The 18987-nt window shown below is 34.5% G+C and overlaps 1 protein-coding gene across 3 annotated transcripts in view; it reads left to right on the forward strand.

Annotated features, from left to right (window-relative positions):
- The first annotated feature begins 2825 nt into the window (after window positions 1–2825).
- The window catches only part of LOC118182774 (protein lifeguard 2-like), a 110350-nt gene continuing 94188 nt past the window's right edge, over window positions 2826–18987 (forward strand). For all 3 annotated transcript variants that reach the window (XM_085816949.1, XM_085816955.1, XM_085816951.1), the window contains exon 1: window positions 2826–2976. The gene's annotated coding sequence lies outside the window, so the exon portion shown is untranslated. The remainder of the gene's footprint in view (window positions 2977–18987) is intronic.

Below are 18987 nucleotides of genomic sequence, written 5' to 3' on the forward strand. Positions count from 1 at the left end.
CAAATTGTTTTGTCGTTGAGAGATTTCTACGGAAACCAAATTGTTCCATTGGGAGCTTATGCATATACGGCTCAATTCTTTTATAGATGACCCGTTCGAAAATCTTACCTAGTCCTGGGAGTAGACTAATCGGACGGTATCCCTCCGGTTTGGTGGCATCTTTTCCCGGCTTTGGTAGAAGAATGACTTTCGCCTTTTTCCATTTTTAGGGAAAGTAGTTATTTTCCAGGCAGGCATTGAGAATGCTAACATATCTTGTGACCGTGTTAAGTGGCATATTTTTAATTGCAACATTCGTAATTTCATCATAACCAGGTGCTTTCCGGTTTTTCAGATTTCTGATAATGTTCCTAACCTCAGTCGGGGAAGTAAATTCAGTGCGATTTTTGGCCCCTGGTCCTTCAAGCCAGTCTTTGATAAATTGCCTAGTATTAAATGAGAAAAGAGGGTCACAAGGGTCTTGATTCGGTACGAATTGTTGTTCTAAGTGCTCTGCCATAAGGGCGGCCTTTTCCTCGTATGTAAGCGCGATTCTGTTGTTACTATAAATTGGTTTATTGCAGGGGGCTTGCGCCTAAGGTTTCTTGCGAAAGACCAGAAATCATTTCCAGATTCATTAAAACTCTCAATTTTATTATTCCAGACCTCATCCCGATGTTTTCGAATCTTGCATCTGATTTTATTATTAAGTCTGTTAAGTTCTTTCTTGACCCCTGGGTCCCAAGAGATATGCCACATCTTTCTCAATCGGTTTCTCTGTTTAATCATATCTCTAATTTCTCTGGGTAATCGGAAATTGTCTTTATCAATTGGGATTTTCTTGGTAGCAGTGTTGTATGCACTGAGGATACTATTGTTGAGAATTTCAATCGCATTATCAATGTCGTCTTTATTTTTAAGTGAGCTAATAATTTCTAACAATTGTGTGTAATATTGCTGCCAGTCTGTGATATTTTTAAACTTGTTTTCTTCGTATTTGTTAGTGCCCAAAATAGCAATAACTGGCATGTGGTCGGAGGTTAGTTCAACTTTAACGTCCAAATACATTGGAATGTCGGTATTTGTGAGCACAATGTCTAGAATGTCTCCTCTTCTAGGGTTATCTGGGAGGTATGTATAGACTGCAGGTGCGTAGAAATAAATAGGATAGTTATTGATAAACTCGATTAGGACTTCGCCATTATTGTTGGTTCTTCGACAGCCACATTCAGTATGTTTTGAGTTCAGATCTCCAGCCAGGATGATATGTTTATTATTTGGGAGAAGCTCAGCTAATTTGTCAATATCAAGTACATTGTTCGGTGGATTATACATTGCGATAAAATAGACAACTCCATAATATGGGAGTAGAACTGAGGCAGTAACTGCTTCATATCCGTTATCACGATCTTCGCTGATGATGCAAGATTGTAGGGTGTTTTTCACAAAAATCGCGACCCCACCACCTCTATGACTTAATCTGTCACATCTATAACATCTATAGTTTGCGATATTCATATTGTAACAGGGAGTCACAAACGTTTCTGTGATGAGTGTAACGTCAATATCATACACAAGTAAGAAGTTATGAAGTTCCGTAATTCTATTCTGGACGCTATGTGCGTTCCAGGTCATGAACTGAATAGGGGCCCGACTATTTCTGTATTGACCCATGATCTAAAGTCTGTGTTATGGCAGTTTCTGGACTGGTTTGAATAGTCTGTTTTGTTTGTTGTGTTAATTGCAAGAAGCCAGCACCTTTAATGATTTTTACTAGCTCTGCTAGATTAGCAAAAACTGTTTTTGCTTCATTGATTGTTTCCGAATATAGTCCTGATGATATGGCTTGTGCGTAACTTTTACCTTCTATGATACGGTTTGAAAATGTTTTGTTTTTGACAGAATTACTTGTGTTACTATTGTTCTTGGGATACTTTTCACAACCCTTAAAGCTAGATGTGTGAGGCCCCCCGCAGTTCGCACAGACTAGGGGCTTATCAGGATTTTTTCTGTCAGGACATTCTTTAATTGAATGGCCTCCGGCCACATCGGACACATTTCGGAGCATAATTGCATCCGGCTTGGGTGTGGTTGAAGCCCTGACAGTGAAAACACTGTATGGGCCCCTGACTGCCTTTATACTCCACTACTTTAATTTTCATGTTGCAGAGTTTGTATTCGTTATAGATTCGTTTCGAATCGTCAGTTTTTGGCAGTGTAACAAGAAATAATGGGAGTGGAATGACTTCCCCCCCCTCGTCGTCGTGACATTTGTTTAATTTCAATAATTTTGTAATTCAATTCATCTAATTCAGTTTTAATTTCCTCTATGTCTGAAGTAGTAGTGAGTCCATTTATGACCACTTTTAAGTTTTTATCTTGAGGCAGTATGTAGGAGTGGTGCTCAACTTTGAGCTCTTTGAGTACTTTAACCATGCCTCTATAACTTTCAGCATCTCCTGCAATGACTTTTATGCCATCATTCCTCAAGTTTTGTCCAATAAATGAGAATTTTTTGGTATGAAATACTTTTTTGATATTTCCCCAAGTCATGACATTTTCTTTAAGAATTAGTGGTGGAAGTTTTCTTTGCGTGTTAGTCTCTGTATTTTGCGTATTGCTTTCAGTGCGTTCATTATTTGTTATCGTCTGATTATTTGTGTTATCCTGATTTTCTGTTTCGCTTACCTTGGTATCCATGTTATTGTCTGTTTCGTTATCCTGATTATGTTCTGCATGTGTTTACACACTATTAATCGACGTATGATCATTCGTGCTATTACTAGCTTGATTAGCCGTAACGATCGGTGAGATTATTTGTGTGTGCGTACTGAGCGTTGATGCTCGTTGTGACGTCGGCTTATGCATGAAGCGACGATCACGTGACCTCCCTGCGCGTTCGGTGTTTTAGCGCTGACTTAGTAACACCCTGCGTTGCGTCACTTGCTGGCTTGTTTATTCTTGTCACGGTTGTAAATCGCGTAAGCTTATCATTTCGTAAGTATTTTTCATTATAGCATTAATTTCTAACTCTAAAACTTTAAAATTTGTATATTTTTCGATAAAATTTGTGCGAAACGGAATCTGTATGTTCTTTAATTATTAGTGTACGGGATATGCTTAGTTTGAAATGACTATAATATGGCAAGATTATATTTCTATGCACATTTTAAATTATATTCATAAATAATATGAATGAAAGGGAAAGTATTCCATATACGGAAGTGTGTCGCATATAAGTTATCTCTACAGGAGACCACTTTCACATTGTAAGTGAATTGGGTAAACTATGCAGCAGTGAACACCTTCTAGAACTTACTTTTATTCTGAGGAGATAGTCTTATGATGGAAAGCCCGAAGTCTCTTAAATACATGTGAAACTGCTGACATTAATTTTTTATTTTCTAATAATTCTTTTGGCGTATACAATACCTCTTTCGTATGGCGTATACAATACACTATGCCCTTTTATGTTGTGTGTGTATGAATTAAATTTCAGTATGAAGTTTCTTTTGATAAAAGTTCTTATGAGACTGTTTATCTAGAATAAAATAATTATTTCGGGCACCTTAAAAAAGAAGAGAAGTATTATAAATTTCCAAAATGCTGTATTTAAATAAAAAAATTAAAAATATCTGGACTTGTAGAATAACAGAAGATAAGGGCTCTATAGCTTTTTTTCTTTCTTATTTTTACAAATAAGATTCTGTGTTTGTTGAAGTCAACAGTCATTTTTAGGTAGTCTGTATAGTTCTAATTTTGGTAATAATATATATAATTCTAAGCTAGGAATGAGCTCTTTGCGTTTGGTTTAATGACTGCTCTTTTTTTTTTTTTTTCTTTTCTAATAAATGCAATAAATTTTTTGGGGAATGTGCAGAATCACCCGCTGCTTGGCGCGTTTTTAAGAATTGCTTGTACTCGGTATCCATGTACACATCGACCTATTTTCAAAAAAATCCCAGAATTGCACAAACTTGCCATTGTGTACTCTCTTGATCTCTTGATTTGTGTACACATTGACCTATTTTCACTTACAAAAATCAGAGAATTGCACAGACTTGGCATTGTGCACTCCCTTGACCTTTCTCCATGTACACATTAATCTATTTTCACTTAAAAAGTCAAAGGAACAGCCAAGAAAAAATATATAATCTCAATAAACTACATTTTAAATCAAATAATGTAAAGGAAATTCATCTTAGCGCTACACAAAGGAAATATCCATTTGCCTTATTTAAAAATTTCCTTAACAAACAAAATTCCTTAACAGCATCTAAAAAATTCCTAAAATTATCTGAATTAGATTCTATATACTGACGATGCCACATAAATTCACAAAAGTAAGAGTTGAAAACTATCCTTCGTAATGTCGGTATCCTCCGTTCAACCATACGCATTTCCTTCCTACAAACAGGGCACTTATAATGGTTACTAAGTAACTTTTGTTTACACACCAGTCAATTAATGCTTTTTTTTCTCTTTCGTTCCAAATTGTACAGAAACTTAAAATTAATCTTACCACATTCAGCCATTCTACCGTTCTGAACCACAAAACAAGTAATGTACTTCCTAACCAACACACACGACAAGACCTTAAAATTTTTTTCCCATAATTCGCAATTTATCCCAATCATGTAACCAATTACGTTATAATAGGGTTTCCATAAAATTCAGCTGCTCAGGTTACTATAAATGAAACAACAACATGCCGATAAATGAAATAACAACTTCACAATAATAAAAAAAAGAGGCACCCTTCATCTACTTTAACCGATTTCATAATTTCAGTTGCATATTTTTCTCAGATATTTTATCATAATAAATTGTTGTGCATAATTTAAAAAAGACATAAGGGAATACATTTTATTTTTGTTTGAATTAAATATTTTTTCTTTATTCTTCATGCACACAAGTAGCTTATTTGTTTTTATTTGTTAAGCATTAGCATTTAAATTCCATTGAAAAATCTCTAGAATTTGAAGAGTTCATTTGTGACAAATTCCTCTAAAAGTATTTATTGCATTTGATAACAGATGTAAGAGAATTAGGGATTGCAATTATTATATTGATTGTTATTTATTTAACTTGCATTTTCTGTATGTTAGGATGGAAGTTCAACCATAATTGCATTTTGATATCATGTAATTTCAATTTTTAAGGTACTGTTTATAGGTAGTGCATGCTTACTGTTTTTTCTGCATATGGTATGCATGGAATTTTGTGACTTTTGATGACATTATGATGAGCATCATTTTGTTGTTGGCGACAATTTTCAAAATCATGCCAAGGCCATACCATATGCTAGGATTTTACCAAAATCTGAAATAGTTGTTCATAAAATAATGAAGCATTTATGACCTTAAGGAAATTAAAACTAAAAAAAAAATATATATATATATTATTATGCTACATCCTTATTACAGCAGTTCCAAGATTGTATCGCTAATCAACAGAGATATCTTGATAAAATCTCGCCACATGTTCTTACACCTCCCTACATGTTAGATTTCGGTTGATTAACGATTCAATTATCAGACTCACTGTAATAGGGAAGTTCCATAATTACAAAGTAAAGCTCTCGGTTTGCTTTATTAAATATTTCTGTCAATGCAAGATATAATTTCTTCATTTATAAAGTTGAAATCATGTAATTATCATGTTGAGAATTTCTATTAAATTGTTAATCAAAATTTTTTTTATTCTCAACAAACTTGTCACTTTCTTCACTATTATTCATAGCAAAATTTTCTGAATTTGGAGCCATACAACAATTTTGGCATCCGTTTGATTGATGCATTACTGGGACATTGTCATTGCAGTGGAATACTTTTAATATATCATAATCATTTGTTACCACTTTTTCCACATTTCTTCAGAAATTCCATTAACTGAAAAATTTTGCTTTTCGTTTGTGATATTTGAAAGATTTCAAACTTGCTGCTTTAATCATAAGAGTTTAACTATCATCCATTATACACTAATAGCGTGCGATTGGCGACTAAAGATTTGTTGTTCCTCTAAAATTTATCTTGCTTCTATCACGCAGTGAGGGAATTAAGCCTGAATTATATTAGTTTTGTAATTTGTAAACATACATAATAACTTATGTATGTTTTCCGTGTATGCTTAAGGCTTATCCATGTCCCGATGAAATAATTTCCCATATTTTTACTCTTAAGGGCTATGGGAACAAAAAATCAGTTACTCTTAATTCAAATAGTACTCGGTAGCCTGTAAATATTATTCAGAAAATCTTTGTTAAGAAATTTCTGTTAGATTTCTTCTCGTCTTGAAGTCGTTTCATTTATGGTTAGTTAAATGCTAAATTAAACCATGATTGGTTGTGATGTGTCATTGCAGTGATTTTGACTGATGGGAAATGTTTGTAGGGGCTTACTTAGGTATGGATGTTGGTTAGGAAGTACATTGCTGTATTTTGTGCTTTATACCGTAAAATGCCTGCTGGTGGTATGATTAACCTGAAGTTTCAGTGCACTTTGGAACTGTGGTATCTTCGTTATGAAGTGTTGAGTCATTAAATTAACTGTAGTTGTCTTTTGATTATTTATTGAAAACAATAACAAATATGAAATATCATACGTGGCACAGTGCCGAATCTACACACCTTACCATATCATCGTTCCATTCTGTTCTAACTATATCCCCCCCCCCCACCGCGGAAAAAGCAACATCAGTTTATCCCTTTAGAGAATTTTAGTTGGAGCATCCTCCGGCCTGCGACGAAAGCATTTATCATAAATTCAAAATCTTACAATAAAATAGTACAGCTTATATTTTTACGAAATTTGTAGCATATAACATAGCACGAATACATTGTATATTAAGGACGTTTTCACCATACTAGCTACTACTGTACATTTTATCTTACTAACTATCACAAGCTAAATGCAAATAGAAAAGAAAACTATTATCATCAAATAATAACTAACACAAGTAATGAATTTCAGTTACTAAAGAAATACTAAATAGATACCTGAAAATTCTGAAAACAATCATTCATATCTCTTTCCAAGTTCCAAATGATATAGCATTTGAATAGGCCTTTTTATTACACCTGAAAAAGTTTTCACTGTGATACTTCTTACCTTGTTATCACGGCCTCTATGCAACTCCATCACCTTTCCCAGCTTCAGTAAAAGTATGTTTTAGGGTACCCCTTGGCGAAACTTTGCGATTTTTGCCGGCACATAGGTTCCGAGTTTGTGTAATTCTTTGACTTATTATTTTGGCTTGCATAACAGCAATTTTTGGCAACGGCGATTCCAAAAATCGCCGCTACACAAAGTCAAAATAACAAGACAAAGAATTGTACAAACTCGGTATCCATGTACACATCGACCTATTTTCACTTAAAAAAAATCCTCGAATTGCACAAAAATAGGATTGCACACTCCCTTGACTTTATCCATGTACACGTCGATCTATTTTCACTTAAAAAAAAAAAAAAAAATCCAAGAATTGCACAAACTTGCATTGCACATTCCCTTCACTTGTACATGTACACATCCATATATTTTCATTTAAAAAGTCAAAGGAGCACCAAAAAAGCACAGGGAAACAAAAATACATAATCTCAATAAACTACATTTTAAACCAAACAATAAAATAACATAAAGGAAAAACATGTTATACATTTAAGCACTACAAAAAGCAAATATCCACTTATCCTATTTAGAAGTTCCTTCATCTTTAGTCTGTGGCACACAAAATTCCTTAACAGCATCCAAAAACTTCCTAAAATTATCTGAACTCGAATCCGTATATCATCGTCGCCACATCTGAGCCTTTCTTCCTACAAACCCATTAAAATCCATCTAAACGGTTTTTGCATTTGACTAGACGCATATCCTTCCTACGTACAGGACACTTATATAATATCTACTACGTAAACCTTTATTTACAGACCAGTCAATTAACACTCTTTTCTCCCTTTCGTTCCAAATCGTACAGAAACTTCAAATTAATCTTACTGCATTCAGCCAATCTACCGTCTAAACAATAAAACCAACACACATCACAAAAGCGCTTACAAAACATCCCGTGATTCAAAATTTCCCAGAATCATGCACCCGATTACGTCACAATAGGGTTTCCATAACATTCAACTACTCAGACTACTATAAATGAAACAACAACTTGGCGATAAATGAAACAACTACTTCACCATAATACAAGGGGTACCATAAAATCTATTCTACCTCCAGCTTCTACAGCTGCCGAGGTAGTTTGTCATCCCTTATCAAAACTACATCATTTATATTAAAATCAGTGGTTACACTAACAGGTTTGAAAGAATTTGTACCTTTTAATTGGAGAAGATACTCTCTTTTCCAGCATCTCCAAAAATCATTTAAAATTTTCTCCCGATACAAATATCTTTTAATTAAAATCCTTTTGTTACTTGCAATATGATATTTAACATGACCAGTCTGGTGCAGTAAGGTTTTCCAGTTTGAAAATGAGCAAAAGTGAGAGGGAATGGCTCTGATGGATCATTGTAAGCATAAGTAAGTGGTCTAAAATTTAGAATAGATTCTATTTCTGTCTAAATGGTTTGTAATTCTGCAAAGGAAACTGAAGCCTTTCTTAGTACTTTTCTCAAAATAACTTTTGTCATCTTCACCATTCTCTCCCAGTATACACCCCGCCAAGCTGCTCTTTTGACAATAAAATGCCATCTTATTCCTTTTGTACCAAAATAATTTTTTACAGTTGGATCACCGATATTTGCATATAATTTCTTCAGTTCTATATCTGCACCTGTAAAAGTTTTGGCATTATCAGAGCTCATGTTCGGCAAACACCTCTTCTTGACACAAAGCGACAAAATGCTAGAAGGAAATGTTCGGTAGTTAGGCTAGAAACAATTTCAAGATGAACTGCAATGTGACTGCACAAGTAAACAAACAAATGTAAACCTTGTCTCCATTTTTCGTAAACAAAGGTCCAGCAAAATCAGCAGCTGTGATTTCAAAGGGATTCACTTCATGAATTCTATCTGCTGTTAATGGAGCAATCACTTGAGTGCCTTTTTTAGCCTTAAATTTCCTGCAAATGATACAGTTATTCAAGCACGATTTTACAGCTTGTCTGCCTCGGATGATCCGATAATTTTCTTGAGTTTGAGTGAGTGTATCTGAAACACCAGCATGAAGCAAGTTTTCATGTTCTCTTTTAATTAGCAATTCAGTGAATCTAGATTTTTTTTTTTTGATTTAATCCATGGATGCTTTTCTTGAAACTGAAAAAGCAGAAAGTTGTAATCTACCACCAAGACATACGAGTCCTGCCGTTAGGATCGGATTTAGACCATACAGTTTGGAATCGGAACTAAGTGATTCCTTTTGGGTCAATTAAATAAGATCTGTTTCAAACTCACTTCTCTGTATAAATTGAATCCAATTGCATTCAGCACTTACAAGTTCTTCAGCAGTTAGTGCTCCTTTACACGTTTCAGAATTCCTCTTACAGTTATCCATAAATGGTAGGACGTATGCAGTGATTCGAAGAACCTTAGATAAGTCATTGTGTCTGTGCAACTTTAACAAGCTATCGATACATTCAGTATATGTTGGTAAAGCAATAAAATTCTTTTTTCTCTCCTTTTCTCCTTCAAATGTATCAATATCAACATTAGGTATTTCTTCATTGTTTAGAACATCAACTTCTATTAGCCACAAGAGGCCCTTCCACCATGTTTCATCATTAATTAAAGATCGTGTACTTACTCCACTAGTAAGTTTATCTGCAGGATTCAGCTTTCCATTGCAAAAATTCCAATTCGATGGATTTGTCTTTTTGATTTCCAGCACTGTATTGCGGACTAATTGCTTCCAGTTGTTTGCAACACCTCTAATCCAATGTAGACATATTGTGGAATCTGTCTTTATGAAACTATCACTTTCGTTCAAAGAAGAAAACTTGTATCATATATAAACAATCAATCGTGCAGAAATCAAGTTTCCTAGTAGTTCTAATCGTGGCAAAGTCATTTTCTTCAGTGGAGCTAGACAACATTTTGAAATTATAAAACTTGTCACACATTTGTCATGGTATTTAATCTTGAAATATGCGACTGCACCATATGCTTTTTGGGCTTGCATCAGAAAATATATGTACTTCCAGCTGCTGAATCTCCAGCTTGTCAAAATATGGTCGAGGTATGACAAGCCTCTCAAGCTCGGTTACTTCATTCCACCACTCCTGGAACATAGATTCCCATTCTGCTGGAATATTTTAATTCCATTTTAAGCCTTTTCCCCAAAGAGTCTGCACTATCAATTTAATTCTAATACTCAATGGTGTAATTAAACATATTGGATCAAACAACATGCCACATGCACTTAGAACTATACGTTTTGTTGGTGTCACATATTTAATTTTGTAAATTGATTCAAATCTATTTTCAAGGTGTCCTTATCATTGTCCCAAATTAATCCTAATACCTTTAACGGTATATTTGTTTGATTCGATGGTGTCCGACAATCCATTTGGATTTCCTTCCATCTTTGATTAAGGATCACTGAATTCGAAGACCATTGCCGTAAATTCATGTTTGCTTCACTCAAATTTAGAGTTTCTTGCAAGAGTTACCGCTTCTAGTTGATGTCCCACTTATTAAGTCTTCAACGTAAAGGTCTTTCAAAATAGAACATGCTTCATTGTGTGAATTTTCATATTTCTTTAAATGAAGTCTTATAGTTGCTGTCAAAATAAAAGAACTGCATTTCACACCAAAAGGAACACGTATCATTCGTGAAATTCTGACATCACGAGCATTGAAATCAAGTTCCTTCCTTGTTTATCCATAAAAACTGCAAAAATTTTCTGTCCTCCTCTATTATGCCAATCTTTAAAAATGCTCTCTGAATATGAGCACAAAACACAATTGAGAGATAACGAAATCTTAAAATAATCTAAGCAAATCTGGATTAAGGTTGGGACCAATATCTAAACAATCATTGAGGGACTGTTCATCTCAAACTTTCAACGACGCATCATACACAATCGTAACTTTTGTACTTTCCTTTGATTCGCGTACTACAGCATGATGAGGCATAAAATAACCAATTTTTCTATCACAATCTCTATGAAATGCAACTTGTTCAATAATACCTACCCTTAACTCTTTCGCATCGAAGTCGCCCCAAACGCCCGAGCATTCAGACATCGGCTGGACGCCCGAAACGCCTGAATAATTTCCTACCCAGTGCTTTTCCCCATCACGTTACTGCATTACTCATTGCTTTCAGTTGTTGTTAAATCACATGTCAATCATTCTTTTGAAGCTACTAAAAGTAGCTTCCTTGTTTCCTTTGTTTATGGTCAGTGTTTAGCTTTTGATGCCCGAAGTTGCAATCACATCCCAAGGGGGAACATCACACAGTGTCAAAGCGTCGAAGAAAGAAATTCTCGCTTTACATAAGTAAGGCTATTGTTAGCACTGTAGTATTCAACTTGTCATGGGGAAAGGAAAAGCATTCCAGGAGAAATTCTTAGATACAGGCGTTTTTGATGTTTGGGGAATTGAGATTTTGCCCTCTCTCGATGCGAAAGAGTTAACTGCTCATTAATTATTTCTTTATAATGAAAATATAGATGCGGATCATGCTTAAATTTATTATTTACTTAACAAACGTTTTTCTGCAACTTCATAATTACTGTTCAATGTATTACAACCCTCCTTCCATAATAATTTAGTTTCATACCTCCCATTTTTAAACATGGTATTTCTTTCAAACTTGTCTATGGCACCTGCATCTGATCGCAAAATTTCCTTCTCCTGATTTATTCCTATAGCCTTCAAATCCCATAAATTCCGAACTCTTTCAAAATCTGTTGCTTGCTTCACAGAGATGTGGTTTACACAAGTCTTATCATAATTTCCATGATTATCCGATCCCATTTCTTTACCTTGGATTACAAACCCAAACAAGCTGTCTATAATAACTAATCGCTTCCCTAATCTTATGTTTCTTTTATATAAAATTTCTCAAATGTAATCTGAGCCGATCAAAATGTGTCTCTCCTTCGTATTTCCAATGCCTGCCAATTCTATTCCCTTACTTAGAGCCATGTTTCTAACCCACTTTGAAGGAACTTCTATGTGGTCATGTGTAATCGCATCAATTACCACTGCTTCTGAGTTTTTTTACTAGGGTTGATCCTATTCCGCAAATCAAGGTGAACTATATTATATTGCTGTTTAGGTTTACGCTCGTTACCAAACCCGTATTTTCAAACGTTTCACATTTTGTAGCCTTCAATCCTAATGACTCGGCAGTTTTCCTTCTTATAAACGTTCGGTACAACTCTGATATATGCCCTAATTTCACCAAATGTGGCGATATGTGTTCTGCGCTGGTTTTTGGCGTGATTGCGTGTTCTATGGCAACCCTGTTGACGTTGAACAATCTTTCGCTGGAGCTCGTTGATTTGCATCTGTGTCTGAGAAGATGGGAGAGAAAGATAAAATGGTAGAAGTTGTTGAATTGAAGTTCAGCAAAAGGAAATATCATTGTGGCCATCCGGTTGAGGGGTAGTGGGTATTTGGAGGTGTGGAAAGAGGGTCTGGGAGATTATTTTTAATGGCTGTGCATGATAGAAGTAGGGATTTGTGATTTTATTTATTTATGAACCATAGTATGAATTTTCTGGAGTGTGTCTGGCTGTCATGTAAATACGATAGTGATTATGTGACAGCATGTTAAAGGCAGTATGAAATTGGTATTTCTGCTGCTCGAAAAAGCATTAATTCATGGTAAGTGCATTTTATTTTATTCTTGTTCTTATTTTGTAGAATGTTATGTTCATTGGTTCTTTAGTATGAATTTCTGTCGTTATTGTTGTTTTTGAAACAGAACGCTGTGTACATGGTATTATTTGAAATTTATTGTTATTATGTTATTTTATTAAAGCGAGGTGTGCGTAGATCATAGATTCATTCCTTGCCTAAATTGTGCAATTTGTAGATGTTTTTTAAAGTTTAAACAGGATGCTGTGTACACGGTATTCTTTGAAATTTATTGTTGTTATGTTAATTTATTAAAGCGAGGTGTGCATAGTTCGTAGATTTGTTCCTTGCCTAAATTGTGCAATTCGTAGATATTTTTTTTAAAGTTTAAACGGTATGCTGTGTACATGGTATTCTTTGAAATTTACTGTTGTTATGTTAATTTATTAAAGCGAGGTGTGCGTAGTTCATAAATTCATTCCTTGCCTAAATTGTGCAATTCGTAGATGTTTTTTTAAGTTTAAACAGAATGCTGTGTACATGGTATTCTTTGAAATTTGTTGTTATGTTAATTTATTAAAGCGAGGTGTGCGTAGTTCGTAGATTTGTTCCTTACCTACATTGTGCCATTCGTAGATTTTTTTTAAAGTTAAAACATGTCGCTGTGTACATGGATTCTTGTCAAATATTTTGGTTAGAAACTTTACGTTTTATGCTATCTAAATTTTTTGTTTTTGTTTCGGATTTTTAGCTTAAATCGTGTGTTCAAAACGTAGTTTTTGCATGTGCAAAAACCACGTTTTGGAGACATTTTAGACATTTAGGCTTAAAGTTCGAAATATAGACCAAAAATGTTTGGCGACTTGAGGGCGCATATCAGAGTAGTTCCAAACGTTATATTACTCCCGCCATGTATTAACACCCTCAACATTTCACTCTTTTTATTTGTTTTTAACTATAGTGCTGAATGTTTGTAATAAAACCGGGGACAACGCTCCTGCACCCTCGGTTTTGTTTACAGATTCCCTTTTACTTCCTCCGAAGCAATGCAATGACTGTACCGTAGATAAATTTTTGTCCATTTCTTTACCATTTGATTCGGCTGCATTATTTGTCAGTTCAGCCTTATCGCATATTAAATAATTGTGAGGTTTTTTACATATTTTGCAGAGATGGTCCTTTTTCCAGCAAAATTTTTATGTATGTCTACGTTTTAGACAAATTTAGCATCGATCCTGTGTTTTTAACGAATTTCTTTTTTCGGTTAATGGTAAAGGACATTTAATGTGTTTCATGAGATTTATCTGAACAAAAACTACATATTTCATTCGCTACGCCTGTTAAAGCAGCCGCTGTTGGAATGTGCGCTTTTGAAATGTTTCATTTTGAGTCTACATAATTTTTATTCTGATAATTTTGACTCCTTCCTCTACTATTAAAAGGGATTTCATTTTGCTTAAAATGTTTTGAATCTGATAATAAAGAAGACACTTCTCTTATTTCTACCTCCTTTCTCAAAAACTCAACTAAGTGCTCTGTATCAAATGATTTGCGTGATTCGCATGATTCGCATTGTCTATTGTAATACAAATTTAGCTCTTCTGGAATTTTCTGTAGTATTACCGGGCAAAGTAAACAACTATAAGTGCCTGCTGCAACACCTAAAGCCTTTAATGATCGAATTTGAATCTCAATCATATCATGCATTCTTCTCAATGCTGAAACATTTGCACATGTCTTAACAGGATCAATCAGCAACAGTTTATTCATGTGCGAGCTTATAATGAAATCTAGCCTTCCGAATCTTTCTTTTAACAAAGAATTGTTATTATGAATAGCTACTTTGTAGGAATTCCAGGAATCCAACCAAGAACTACAATCACCATAAAACTTCTTGCTACGTAATTTCGGAAGCTTAACTACACTACTTTTGTTTCTTACTACACGTTGTTCCAACCTAACATTTTCATTAACCCAAATTTTATTTTGCGAAGCACCATTAAAAGCACTTTCTGTATGCCTATATAGTTTCGTTTTCCATTGATATACTTCACTCTCAGTAATTTCGTTTTCTAACTCATCTATACTGATTATCGCTTCTATTTCACTGTCTAAACCCTTAAGATTCTTTATCTTTTCAATCAACTGGTTTCTTTGATCATAAAGATCCATCAAGTTTTTGTTCTTTACTATAAATTTCACTGAAAGGTTTATTTATTACGTCTTCAATTTTTGTCAAAAGATTACAAAAAAGCTGCCTAATGCAGTTTCGCTTTTTGCCTTAACCTTTCAACTCTTTTCACCGTGTTTGCATAAACTACTTCAGTTTTCAAAACTAAATTTCAAATTAATTTACAACAACCAAATACTCAAATCACCACTATAAATTCAAAACTTCCTATCACATACAAATCATAACACTTCAAGAACTGAATCTAAAGGGACCTACCTCAATTCCATGGTCGTGAATCGGAAACTTCCAAGACAAAGAAAGGTCCACATTTCATCAGAAGGCTAGCAGTAATTGCAAATCACTTTCGTAGTTCGCCAACAATGTGGTGTCTTCGTTTTGAAGTGTGGATCATTTAATTTACAGTAGTTGTCATTTGATTATTTATTGAAAGCAATAACAAACATGATTCAAACAAATATGACATGCGTGGCACAGTGCTGATCTATATGTCTTACCATATCATCATTCCATTCTGTTCTAACTGTATCCCCGCCACCGCGGGAAAAGCTAACATCAGTTTATCCCTTTAGGGAATTTTAGTTGGAACAGGAACAATTTAAAAAGAAAACATTGATTGACTGGTGTATAAATGAAGATTTAAATGGCTTTATTCACATCTCTGTAAATTATACAATCAGATTTAAGAATATCGAAACCAGAGTTCATATGAGTATTATGGAAGGGAGGTGGAGTGCAATAAAAAGAGATTTTTGAAAGAAATGTTACCAGCAGTATGGAGAATATTTTTCATATTTACTTTTGTGAATTAATGTGGCAATTGTAGTATGCAGATTCTAGTTTAGATAATTTTAAATGGTTTTTGGATGCTGTTAAAGAATGTGTGTGTCATACATATTGAAGAAACACAAATTTTTAAATAAGGTAAGTCGATTAATTTAGAAGTCAAACAGCAAAAATCAGCGTTGTATTTGAGAATTTTCACAGGACTAGTTTCAATGGTTTTTACCGAACCATCAGCCTCATCTGCCAAAGCACAAATGAACGAGCTAAGATATAGTGATTAGATACAATAAGAATGTTGGACAGGAGTTAAGGTACTGCCGTCATCCATTGATGAAACGAGAACTGAAACATAATTTCCTTAAAGGCTGAAGGCAAAGATGGATTGGAATCAGGGTTCTTAACTAGAACAGAAAGATTTTTTTGAATGTGGAACTCCTCTAGAAAATCTAATTCATTAATGGAAGATGTTTTTTGAATAATTTTAGTAGCAGAAAAATTGAAAGTGGGATTTTCGGACCAATAATGCTGGGCAACAAAGGAATTTCATGTTTCCTTATTTGTAACATGTTCCTTAACGTGAAATTTCAAGGCTCTCTTAGTTTGACCAATGTCAATTAAACCACCCTGGCAAAATGCCTTCCACCACACTTCAAATCATGTCATCCGACAAAACAAAAGTTAGCTTAATTTTATTCCTGTGTTTTCCATGTACTTTAAGTTTGGTCCTCAAATTGGCTCTTGATATGAACTCAATTATTTAAAAGTAGTAGCTATTGATAGGGGCTTTTCACCCGACATTATTAATCAAGCAGCTAAAAAATCTTCATCTCAACACAACAAAAGGCACACTCTTGTTTTAAGGTTATAGGAAATTTGTTGTCATTCCTTTTTTTACAGAAATTCAACTGCCTGGTCATTTATTCTCCTATTAATAAAATTTCGAGTTCCATACTCAAGGACCCCATTGCGGATATGAATTCCTAGAGTATTTACAGTATTCCTTGCCAGCATGGTTTAATTTACATTGGTCAAACTAAGAGAGCCTTAAAAATTCATGTTAAGGAACATGAGGCATATGTTAGAAAAAAGGAAATATAGAACTCTTCTGTTGCCCAGCATTGTTGGTCTGAAAATCGCTCTTTCAATTTTTCTTCAGCCAAAACTATTCGAAAAACATCTTCCAATTTTGAATTAGATTTTCTAGAGGAGTTTCAAAAATTCTTTCTGTTTTGGTTAACCCTAATTCCAATCCATCTTTGCCTTCCGCCTTTAAGGAAAGTATATTTTAGTTCTCATTTCATCAATGGATCTCATTTCATCAATGCGCCAGTACCTTAACTCCTGTCCAGTCATTTTTATCTTGTCTAATTACTATATCTTATCTAGTTCATTTGCGCTTTGGCAGCTGAGAAATGGTTCAGTAAAACCATCAAAACTAGTCCTGTGAAAATTCGCAAATATAAAGATAATTTTTGTTGTTTGACTTTTAAATTAATACTTGTTCGGCATGTTATCGTAAGGTAAGTCATTATTTCCTGGGTTGATTTAAAATGCAGTTTAATGAGATTACTGCATTTGAGGACACTTTTTTTTTTTCTAAATTTGGTCTCAAAAAAGTTACTTGTGTCTTATACGTCAGGTTAACTTTCAATACTGAATGCTATTTTTAGGCCGGATAAAGGTAACACACATAACTTTTTCTACATCTGCCATAATTATTTTGTGCATGCGTGAAATATCTGTTGCCAAAAAGCACCAAAGCTCGAAGCTGATGTCGAAGTTCGAACAGGTCTGGCGGTCACATTACGTCTATGGAGCCTTTCCTTCTTTACATAGACTTCCTTTGACTCAGTCGACACACATGTTGGTATCGGTGCTTAAAACTATTTGTTTAAAAAAAATAGCCTGGAAAATATGACTACAGGAAACAAGAGATTAAGCTATGCAATTCAGTATAAACGAGGAGTGTTAAACTACGCCAAAGTGTATGGAAACAGAGCAGCAGCAAGGCATTTCAGTCCACCACCTACCAAAAAAAAAATGATACGTACTTGTATGTATCATTTTGCAGATGAACTGCAGGAAGATCAACTGAAGGAAGACTGCTAAAAAAACAAAAACAACCTTCGATGCCCAGCTCCATCTTGGCCTGAACTTAAAAATGCCATAAAAATGTGGATGATAGATAAGAGGAAATCTGGGATAAGTGTTTCGACCAAAATGATAATCAATGAGGACAAAGGATTTGCAGAAAAACATGGGAATCAGAACTTTTCGGGGTCTGAGGGCTGGTGCTACAGGTTCATGAAAAGGCAAGGCTTATCAATGCGCACAGAAACAACTATTGCACAGAAAATGCCAGCAGATTATAAAGAAAAAATACTATCATTTCATAAGTTTGTTATAAATGCATGCAAGAAAACTTCTTTTGAGCTTGGTCAAATAGGAAATATGGATGAAATTCCACTCTTATTTGATGTACCATCCAACAAGACCATGAGTATTAAATTGTCTAAATCAATAACCATAAAAACCACAGTTCATGAAATAAACCTGATATACAGTAGTTCTAAAATGTGCTGATGGCACAAAACTACTGCCATTTTTCATATTCAAAAGAAAAACTCATCCGAAAGGCTGGATGGACGAAGCTGGAATGAAACTGTGGTTACAGAATGTATGGGCAAGGCGACCTGATGGACTCTTAAGAAAACCATCTCTTTTGGTTTTGGATCAGTTTAGCACCCATAGAACTGAAACCATAAAGAATAAAGCGAGAGAATTTAAAACCCAGATAGCTGTCATTCCTGGTAGACTGACTAGCCAATTGCAGCGTTTAGATGTATCGGTGAATAAGCCATTTAAGGAAAAAGTGCGAGAACGATGGAACAAGTGAATAGGAGAGCCACCGGATTTGCACAATATTTATGGGGTCCCACAAAATTTTTGTAAATATTATGGGCTCTTGGGGTGGGGTCACGAAAAAATCTCAGTGATAAAAGGGGGTCGTGACTGAAAAAAGTTTAAGAAACCTTGCTCTAGACCAGTGTTTCTTAACCTTTCTAACGAGTCGCACCCCATTGAATCTGAAAATATATCTCCCGCACCCCATTGAAAATTGTGTTTTAATTTTTTTAGTCTAGAAAAATACATTTTTTGCGAAACTTATTGTTCATTGAAAAACATTGTACATTTTACATAAATACAAAACAATATTATTTTTATTAATGACTAGTCTGTTGTTGTTTTTTCATTATTATACTGGCGAAGCAAG

Source organism: Stegodyphus dumicola, chromosome 1 (assembly GCF_044657685.1).
Source record: "Stegodyphus dumicola isolate Sdum_Otavi_A_Nest chromosome 1, ASM4465768v1".
In the NCBI taxonomy this organism is placed as follows: domain Eukaryota; kingdom Metazoa; phylum Arthropoda; class Arachnida; order Araneae; family Eresidae; genus Stegodyphus; species Stegodyphus dumicola.